This window comes from Chamaea fasciata, unplaced genomic scaffold (genome assembly GCF_029207755.1).
Source record: "Chamaea fasciata isolate MVZ Bird 193981 ecotype frontalis unplaced genomic scaffold, bChaFas1.0.hap1 SCAF_5, whole genome shotgun sequence".
Lineage (NCBI taxonomy): Eukaryota > Metazoa > Chordata > Aves > Passeriformes > Sylviidae > Chamaea > Chamaea fasciata.
Genome location: NW_027094090.1, coordinates 46,123,063 through 46,130,900, shown reverse-complemented (window position 1 = coordinate 46,130,900; position 7,838 = coordinate 46,123,063). Strand labels below are relative to the sequence as shown.

Genomic DNA, 7,838 nt, shown 5'->3' with positions numbered 1-7,838 from the left:
AAAATGTTTCCTTTGCATTAACAGATGATGGCAAGTTTTCTTCTCCTCTGTAAGGAAACAATAATTTTCATTTCTCAGTACCATTGTATTCTGACCCCTCACAATACTCCAGAAAATATTTTTCCTTGACTTTGGATGTTCACATTCTTTTTAAACCTGAGAGCATGGGATGGTAGCACACCTGCCACACGGGAGACTGGCCCCTGAATTTAAACTATTTGACGAAGTGGGAGCTCCTGGCATGAGGAGGGTAATTATACTGGTTGAAACACAGTCCTTTGAGACTGGATAACTGATGACTGCCTTCTACAGTTTCCTTTCAGGTGGAAGCAGAAACAGGCATTACCTTACTGAGAGGAAAGATTCCAAGGGATTAATGTCCTGGTACCTATATTAAGAGATTTGGTAAAAAGCTCTTGTCTTTTGAATTGATTGATTTTTCTAGCTGTGTTTTATTACATCTCACTGGAGTTTAAAACACACAAAGCTGATGTCCAAGTCAGCCAGCACCATTTTGCACCCACACCCTTCAGCATAAATGCAGGGATTTAGTGGGTAAAAGAGGCTTTTGGACTTTACAAAGGTGATCTTTTTTGTATGTTCTTCTTTCTGTCTTCTCTTACTTCATCCTGAAGCTGAGTGTGGGATAGCGGCTGAGTCTAGTTTTCCATGGGGAGTGGCCATTTGTCATCATCTGGAAAACTTCCCAGCAGACAGGAATTTGAAGAGATGATGTGAGTTTGACAATGTTTCTTTCTTCCTTGACAGCTCATCAGCCCACCCTATAACATTTGCAAGAGCTTTTCACGACAGTGAAAAGCTATGGCATAAGATTTTCTTTAATGGATTTCACTGCTGGGGCATATTTTCGCTTGTAATAGCCCAGGCATCTCCTGAAACTCCAATGTTTTCTTGTTGACTTGGATGTGAAGGCGGCTAACTTTGGTGTCCTTTTCTCCTGAGCAAGTGTGCTGGAATCAGCTAAACTTTTCATTTATTAACTGATTAAAAAACAGAGTTGTGGGAGCTGACCCTGGAGTCTTGGATTTGGGGAGGGAAAGCAGGGGTTATTATCCACTGGTTCTTAAAATCAGTTCACTGAAGTTGTTAATTCCTGTGCTTATGTTCTTCAGAGTGCTTCAGCTTCCTTCAGGGTGTGGTGCCTATTTTTGCTCTTAGTGTTCCATGGACTTGTAGAAAGAGACCATTGAAGCCACAGAGGGCATGAGAGGAGCAGGAATACCTCAGAACCCATGGTTTTATAATGTGAGAGAAGGTGGGTGAATGAAGGTGCTGTCAGTTGAAGAGGAACAGGAGGTAGGGAAAAGAAAGAGATAATGAAGGAGTAGTTACAGTAACACAAAGGGGAGTGGATGAAATGATCATGCAAGAAAGTGGAAACTGGAGACAAAGCCAGAGAATGGACAGGGAAATTTGGTGATCCCTCCATCTTCTGCTGGGAGCGCCAAGAATATCACCATGTTTACAATGACAGAGAAAGCTTCAATTATATATATAAACTGTGTTTTGGGCACTGGAGGAGGAAGACTGTTTTTTGCCATGATTACACATTTGGTACAGATGGAAAATTCATCCAGGATGAGTTTTAGAGAATGATAATATTTTGCTCAACAACTTTTAAAAAAGATGTTCTTTTGAAATGGTGTAAATTTTAGCTGATCATGTGAATACAAAAATATAGTCTACAAAATTATGAATTTGATGCACTGAAAAACTAGAGTAGCAAATTGCTTTATGCAGAGTGATGAATATGATGAACCCCATTAAAAACTGTTATGTTTATAATGCATATGTCTTCAGAATAATGGAAGAGGTTTATTAGATCAAGTTATATGCTGTCCATCTTTTGCTAGTGATAAAAGTTTTTAAGGATTTTTAGTATTTCTCTGTGACTAGTACTTCCCACAAAATTCTTGCTGCTGTGCAAATAGAATTAATATAGGCATTTTGAAACAGGTATGTTCCATCTTCTGTATGGCAAAAAGTAGCAGGATCCAATACTGGTGAACAAATATAGAAAACAGGCCAGTCTCAGATTTTTTAACACATAACTAAAATAAACCTTTTCAATGTAAACCAATTCTGTATAAGAAAAATTTCCGGGTGCCACTGCATGTACTACTTATAGCTAGGTCTGTGTCTTGGAGACTCAGCATCTGATAGGTGTGCTCATTTTGGCTGGGATAGAGTTACTTACCTCTATGATAGCTGGTATGGGACTGTGTTTTGGATTTGTGGTGGGAATAATATTGATAACACAGGGATAATTTAGCTGTTACTGAGAAGAGCTTACCCAAAGCCAAGGCCTTTTCTGGTTCTCACACCTTCTCCCCCCACCCCACCAGTGAGGAGTCTGGGAGTGCACAAGAAGCTGGGAGGGACTAGAGCTGATGACCAAAGAGATATTCCCCTACCATATGGCATCGTGCTGAGCATATAAAACTGGAGAAAGAAGATGGGAGGGGTGGGGGATGTTCACAGTTATGATCTTTGTCTTCCCAAGTCACCATTACATGTGATGGACCCCTTCTCTCTGGAGATGGCTGAACACCTGCTGCTCCTGGGATGTTGTGAATGAATCCCTTGCTTTGCTTTGTTTGTGAGCATGACTTTTGCCTTACTCATTAAATTGGCTTTGTCTTAACCCATGAATTTTCTCACTTTTACCCTTCCCATTCTCTCTCCCAACTTCTGGGAGAATGACTGATTGGCTGTGTGGGGGCTAGTTGCTTGTTGGGTTGACCTTGACTTTAAGCAATAAGCTTCTTTCAAATAAGTATCACTTTCCCCCAGTACAAATGGATGTTCAGAAAACACAGACAAAAAGTCAAAATGCAAAAGCACGAACAAACAGAAGTCTTGTGTACTTGTATTTCAGAAATGCCATGAGTTTGTTTTAGAAGTATATGACAGCATGAAGGTTTTGTCCTGGTTTGATAGTGTTGAAAGCTCATAACATGAACCAGGAAAATTTTGAAGTACTGCCTCTAGACACAGCTTGTTATTGAAGCAACATATTGCTGCTCAACAAGAAATTCCTCTATTGAACTCCTCTGCTCTAAGTTCCCCAGACAAATAAGTAGCAGCTGGACCTAACATGGGCCTCTCACATGCTGGAGAACATACCTACTTTCAGCTAGCTAAGGCAGAACATTAATACTCTGCAGCAGCTGGGAAAACACATGCGTGCTGCCAATTAGGAAACCTTTCAAAGTGAGGCTTTGCAGCTCATCTGTGATCTGCAGACCTCAGCCTGGGAACCATTATTCTCTACTAATGGCACCTGTGGGCCAGGAGGGATGGGGAACTGGGGTTTGAGGGAGCAGGGTCTATTAAATGCTATGGCAACAGGTAGCAAAATAGTGTTCTCCCTCTCTCCCTAATTAGTGGCTGTTAGCATCTGGAGTTGACTGTTGGTGGATGTAATTTGCTGCACTGTATCCTGTGATGGTGCAAGGATCTGTGAAGGATGATGCAAGGACTAGTCAAGAGGTAAAAGAAATATTAAGGATAAGCTTCTCTATACATACTTTGCAATACCATGTTTAAAATAAAACCATGCTCCTGGAGGCCTGGCAGTAATATACCTAATGTTGGAATGTTTTCTACCCTGTCTTAATTATTTTGGGTTTTCCCTTTGCATTCTTTTGGCAGAAAATACGGACTGATCTTTTCACTTGTTTGAAATTTCCAGAAAATGAAATTGTCTGTTGGAAAGAAAATTCCCATGGTAGATCTGAGTAAAATCTTTCCATTTATATGAATGATCCAAATCCCTTGGAAAGGAGAGGTTTCAGGTAAGCTCTGATCTTGTGGCATGCTGATAGAGGGCTGAGGAAGTAGCCTTAGGTATGGGGTGGCTCCTGTCCATAGGGAGAAGAAGGTGCCATGCAATCAATAGAGTGAAGTCAATAGTGAGGCCTTTCTTCTTACCAAAGTGGAATGTTTTCTGACCACTGTCTTTCAATTAGATATGATTATTATTAAATAAATTTCAACATTAGGGTTCAAAATTGTTTAGAGAAAGAGAGAGGGGAATGTATCTGAAGATGTTGTGTATTTGCAATTATATTTCCTCATTTCCTGAGGAAACCAAGATAAAAAGAAGGATTTCAGTCTTAAATATTGCATATATTTGGTATGTTTGAAGGCAGGAGTGACATTAGACCACTATGTTCAATTCTATTGATATTTTATGCTTGATTGTATTAATCTCTTTCATTCAGTGCTAGGTTACTACCGAAATCCACAATTTCCTCATTGACTGGCTGGAGACGAAAAAGGAGCTGACACCAAGAGATGTCAAAGGAAGGATCTGTCAGCTGAAACTCTGCCCAGAACCATTTTCTGTACAAAATAAAATGGGGTGGTTGCTATTCATTAGTGAAGTACCGGAGTTTGCCAGGTGTGATCCTGACATTCTACAAAAAGAGCAATTATAGTTGTGCATGTCTGGTGGTCCAAAGAATGTCCAGCTTCCTGCCTGCTTCAGTAGCCAAGAGATAGCTGTACAATTAGTTATGTACCTTTGGAAGATTTTACAAAAAACTGTGCATTTTATATGATCCTAATCTGCAAAAATTTATTCATAGCTTTGTTTCTGTTGTTGTAAGAAATTCCAGTTATACATATACACATTTGCAGAATGTAGATTTCTCATGATATATGCCAAGTACAAGCCCCCAAGTTATATCAGCTCTTTGTCATCAGGTGGACAATGTCTAGTGACTTAATAAGCACTGTTCTGATTATTCATGAACTTATGTTTTCTTTTGTTGCTTTATGTGAGTTTGGATGAATGATGCAGTAGCTCTGCAGGAACTTACATATTATGAGAAACTGTAAGAAAATACAAATTTGTTCTAAAACCAGAACTCACAGTTTATTTATTAGGTAAACAATATGGCTTAATAGAAGGAGGACTTTTCCAATTTTAACAGTGCCTAAATAGAAGTTCCAAATTTCAAATGTCATAAACTTTGCAAAAATGGATTTTAATTTCTCTCTTTGTTTTTAGTTTGTGTACCAGCTTGACCCTGAAGGCCTGAAAAAGAATTAAAACTATTTTTTGAAAATGCAGATAAAATTATAAAATTATTAGATCTAGGTGATGATGGGCATTTGAAAATCCCACTAGATACCTATTTGTGTTTTTAGGCACCTGGAACAGAAATTCGTCTTAAACTCTGCAAAACAATCGGTTGCTCATTAGACATTTGTGACAGCAGATTTACGGATATGCAGGTGCACTAATAAGAAATCAGCATGATCTGCAGCAGCACAAATAGCTGTGTTATACAGAAGCTGTAAACTAGGGAAGGCTACAGGAATGACTCAAAGCAAAAGACTTGTGAAGCTTGAGGAACAGAAGCTCCAAAACGACCATAGGGAAATATTTGATTAGGGGAGATTTGGTTATCATTACTGTTTGGTGCATATGTTTTACAAAAGATAATTTTTTTTTCTGCAAGCCCAGATTCAGCAGTTCAATGAATGGCAGTGGATTAAACCCTATTGACACATATGATAAAGCAATACTGAAGTAATTGCTTGGGATTCAAGCATTGTCTGTGAGACAAGCAGATTATAGAGGGGAGAAAATATTTTATACAAACCACACAAAAATAATATTCATCACTACACTGGCTTTTAGTCCCCAAATCTTTGAGAAGGAGAAAAATGGCAGACAAAGGGCAAATAAAATGAAGGTGAAATAACACAAAATTAATCCTTATGTTTTCCCTTATCTCCAAGTCCTGCCTGTCATTTTTCTACATTAAAAATGTATTTTTGAAGTACCAATTCATTCAACAGATACACGATATGTATATCAAACATGATATGCTGTGCAGGACTAATATATTCCCAGCTGCAGGATTTTCATGGCTGAGATTATGGAAATTAATTTGTACTGCATTTTTAGCTCAGTGTCCCACTATACTTGCACTATTTTTTCAGCCTTTAAGAACAATGGCACTCATTTTATGAGAATGAGGTTGTAAATCACATTCTTTTTTAGTTCAGTGTTTTTCCCCAGCATTCTTCTTTGACAGATTGGACAGAGCTGGGCCTTGAGGATTCTACTTCACCTCTTGGTCCCTAAGAGCACTGCTGGCATGTTGTTGGTTTTTCTTTGCCTGAATGTTTACGATAGTTCTTCTGCGCATCCAGTCACTGTCACTGAGCAGTGGCCTTTAAAATTCACACAGAAAGCAAGTATCTCTTGCCTGGAATGACGTCAAAGTTTGAAAAGCAGTTTTGGATTTCCTTCATTAATATATTCTGATGTGGGTTTTAAAAATCCTATTTTAAAGGAAACCAGATTAGTGAAAGACAAATAAAAGATCTCAAAATCTGGCATGAATTTACATTATCTGTAAATGGTTTTCTAAAAAATATTTTATCAATATCCAAGGTGTCAGTCATGCCAAACACTGAAAGGCAGAGAAAAGTCCAGGGTAGAGAAAATTTGGTAATTGTGCAGCTATAGATAACAACATTTATTGTTATTTTAATTGAGAGGTACTTAGATTATTTTTTGCTTCTTTTGTGAAGGTAAATGTACAGAATCTTAGCCAGGTTGTGGAGTGTGTTATTGCTTCTTATGTCTACAAATTCTTTAACAGGGAGGATTATCCTGCATTTTAATTTGCTTGGTGTGTTATTTTGGAGATGGAAATGAACAATCTTTGTTTTAATTTAACCAGAAAGGCACAGCTGTCTACATAGGGACTGAATATATGATAAACTTTCAAGAAGAGCATACTCTCTCAGTGTGAGAGTGGTACTGGTCATTTATTACCATTTTTGATTTAATGTACAATTTTGATATGTTCTGTACCTCAGTTTGTTGGTAGATAAGCAATGACATAGTGAATTTTGATGCACGAAGGCATAAGCATTTTAATAGAGAAGTATTGTGGTTGTTACAGTCTCAGTATATTTATTGAGTACTAGAAAAAGCAGGAATAGGAGATCTGTAGCAAGTCTCAGTCAATCTGGAAAGTCAAATTCTGTCCTTTTGAAGAATTTTAATGGCACAGAGACGTGGTGGAGCCACCCAAAAAAAATATCTAGACATGGCACCTGGGGACGTGGTTTAGTGGTAAACGCAATGGTGCAGGGTTAATGGCCGGGTTCTATGGCCTTAGAGGTCTTTCCCAACACTAATGATTCTTTTTCAAACTGCAGGGACGTTTTTTGCATTCTATTGACTTGATCTTATTATTTATTTTTATTTTTATGCAGAAACGAGAAGTAGAGCAGTTGTTTCTTAGCATTATCATGCAACTGTAAACATTAGTCTTCACTGAGGATAGCTATGAGTGGCATCTGAGCTGTCCTGATCAGGGCCTGAACATACTGTCATCTCTGCTGCATCAGCCAAAATAAAAGCATGTGCCTTGTATGTATGGCGAGAGGAATTTGCTGCTGCTAGAGTCTCTTCATGAGAAACGGAGGAATTAGAGAGAAGCAGGGATGGCTGGAGAATGATTGAGGAGAGAGAAGCAGAACCAAGTGCAGTGATTGAGTTTTGAGTGTACAGCCCCAGAGGAGCTCTCAGAGAGAGCTTTGTGGCTGAATGGGAATAGAGTTGGCTCCTAACATTTCCTGAAGAGCACCCCTCCAGGGAAGTAGTGCACAAGCTGGGCTTCTACACCAACTGCTGTGTCAAAGGTGGATACAGCTGCAAGTGTAATTGAACTCATCAGTCAAGGGAAGCAGGAGCGCTTAGACCACATCTAATCTGCTGGGGCCTTCTTGAGGAGTAAGGCTGGGTTATTTCACAAGTGCAATGGACCTGAAGTGGAGGTTTG

At 38.9% G+C, this 7,838-nt stretch overlaps 1 long non-coding RNA gene across 3 annotated transcripts; it reads left to right on the top strand.

Moving 5' to 3' along the window:
- Positions 1-1,195: 1,195 nt before the first annotated feature.
- On the top strand, positions 1,196-7,490 carry LOC136290229 (uncharacterized). 3 transcript variants are annotated; one of them, XR_010721056.1, is made up of 4 exons: positions 1,196-1,276; positions 3,409-3,513; positions 3,676-3,818; positions 4,248-7,490. It is a non-coding gene; the product is annotated as an uncharacterized lncRNA (long non-coding RNA). The 3 variants fall into 3 exon arrangements; XR_010721055.1 differs by lacking the exon at positions 1,196-1,276 and adding an exon at positions 3,268-3,306; XR_010721057.1 differs by lacking the exon at positions 1,196-1,276 and adding an exon at positions 3,268-3,306 and having other exon boundaries at positions 3,716-3,818; positions 4,248-7,489.
- The last annotated feature ends 348 nt before the right edge of the window (positions 7,491-7,838 follow it).